Source organism: Etheostoma spectabile, chromosome 8 (assembly GCF_008692095.1).
Source record: "Etheostoma spectabile isolate EspeVRDwgs_2016 chromosome 8, UIUC_Espe_1.0, whole genome shotgun sequence".
In the NCBI taxonomy this organism is placed as follows: domain Eukaryota; kingdom Metazoa; phylum Chordata; class Actinopteri; order Perciformes; family Percidae; genus Etheostoma; species Etheostoma spectabile.
Window position 1 is genome coordinate 22,357,475 of NC_045740.1, and position 2,500 is coordinate 22,359,974.

General features: G+C 39.2%; 1 protein-coding gene across 4 annotated transcripts in view; it reads left to right on the forward strand.

Moving 5' to 3' along the window:
- znf423 (zinc finger protein 423) overlaps positions 1–2,500 on the forward strand; it is a 160,375-nt gene that overhangs the window by 40,654 nt on the left and 117,221 nt on the right. The gene's annotated exons all lie outside the window — the stretch shown is intronic.

The window sequence follows — 2,500 nt, forward strand, 5'->3', positions numbered from 1 at the left end:
GAACATTTTTCCTTTCCTATAATTGAACAATAAGAAACGTGTAATACAGCATTTTAAAACATAGTGTCCAAAATACTTGCTGTTGGCCTTGATATTTGCAATTGAGTTTGGATAATTAATGGATCAGACTGTACTCATTGTAATGTGCAGCATACTGTGCAGCATACACAGATTTACATTCCAGCATAATAACACGTGTGTTTGTACGTGTGTGCACTTTGTGTACTCCTGTGTGTGTGTGTGTGTGTGTGTGTGTGTGTGTCTGCAGCATTACACGTGTGTTTGTAGTGGTTGGCTGTGTGTGTGTGTGTGTGTGTGTGTGTGTGTGTGTGTGTGTGTGTGTGTGTGTGTGTGTGTGTGTGTGTGTGTGTGTGTGTGGTGTGTGTGTGTGTGTGTGTGTGTGTCAGCCAAGGGGCCACTTTCTCTGCCTGGCCAGACGGTGCTCTCACCACTGGACAGATGGCCAACAGTCTCCCTCCCTCTCTTCTTCACCCTCCCTTCATATATCCCTCCATCAATGTCTTCATCTCCTGCAGCCCCCCCAACACCTCATCACCTCAATCCCTTGTTCCCCACCTCCATGCATCCCTCTCTCCCATCACACCTCTCCCATAATAAATCAGAGTGGGATGGAGCCTGTGCACCTGACTTTAGTCTTTATTACTTTGGACTTTTGTTTTGTTGTACCTGAAATAGTCACATGGAAACCAGTGAAATGGTTTGTAATTGTATCTGCTCATAGTTGCCGATACTGAGCTGACAATCAGGTGTTGGTGTCAGACTTTTTTCTAATACATATCTAACAAAAATCATATAGTTGAAGTTCCTGAGAATGACACTTAATGATCTTAAGAGAGAAATACATGTTCTGCCGCTTGCACACATAAAATGTTGTTGGAAGCTCCAACAAAACTGAATTAGAACTTAATCCTTTTTGACCCATAAATGCACTGAAGGAAGTCCATTTGTCACTCAAAGTAATGGAGGTTATGGGTTCTCTGTAATGGCTAGTGCTAATAACTGGTAATGGGGATTTAACTTCACTGTGTTGTCTAAGTGCAAATACTGCATGCTGTACAAGCGATCCAGTGCAATAGCCCTGCATTAAAGCCTTTAGTATAGTATAGCAAGTATATTTCTTCCACTGTATCTATAACCAACTAAGTTCAACTCATTTATTTCCTCCATACCTTTTTCCAAATTTGATCCTCCTCTCCTCCTCTCTTCTGATTGATTGATTTTGTTGTTATTGACCCTTTCATTATAAGATACGATACAGCTTTGGACCATACATGTGTAGGAATTTCTCCCGTCTACCGTTGAGATCATATATCGTAATCAACTCTCTCGCACCACGCAGTTCAAAGTGCGTATTACAGCTACGGTAGCCTTCACGCTTCAAGTTTGTGAACGAGCAACACAGATTGTGATAATGTACAACTTAACACGTTATGCACTGGACCTTTTAAAGAACAAACGTCACAAACAAAGGATAACAAAATAAAGCCCAGGGGCTTATTTCCATATTCTCCTCTCCTCTCCTCTCCTCTCCAGCCAGTGTCTTCAGTGTCAGTCCTCTTGGAACCTTGGCGTTTATAATGTGATAATAAGGTGTGAAAATGGAGACACAATGGAGCAGTGAGGATTGAGCCGACACAGCCTTCCTCTGGTCCCCTCTCACACTCTGCCTGTCTGCTACCAGGACACACGCGTTCTCACACACACACATACACACTCCGTCATATACTGGAGCAATGTTCCACACACGCCGCACAATTAAGTCAAGTTGAACATTCATAATCATTGGTAAAAAATATAGCACGTAGAGAAATATTCTTTTGTGTAAGTAAAAACAAACCAATCCCAAAATGGCAGCGCAAAAATGAATTATGAAAGAAATCATAATTGATAGTAGGGCTCGTAAGATATGCTTTTGATTTGTGTTTTCAATTATGGCGGTTCAACAAGTAATACACTTCTAGAGACAACATATTATGAAACATTTCTAAAATCAAATTGATTTCTAAAAATCACGTCAGTCAGTCTGACATTCATTTAATTTGTAAAGAAGCACATGACTGTCTTTTTTTTGTTGCATTTTCTGCTTTCCGTCTGTTTTGCTGGAAACAAATATGATGTAGTCGTCGTCTGCAGTATAAACAAAAAATATTTAGGTTGTTTATTATTAAATTTATTGTTAAAACATCCATATTATGCTCATTTTCAGGTTCATAATTGTAATTGGAGGTTGTACCAGAGTAGGTTTACATGGTTTAATTTTCAAAAAACAGATTTTGCAGAGCTCACACGGAGACTGAAAACATTCAGAACCCTGTACCTCACGCAAAACAGTTTGTTTGTATGTGCATGAACCCACTAGAGACACAAAATAACACCCCTAATCCCAGAAAAAGTTTTTTTTTTCTTCATAATATGGGAACTTTAAAAAAAATACAAAAATAATATCAATTCCGAGGAAAATAATAAATTTAAAAATTAC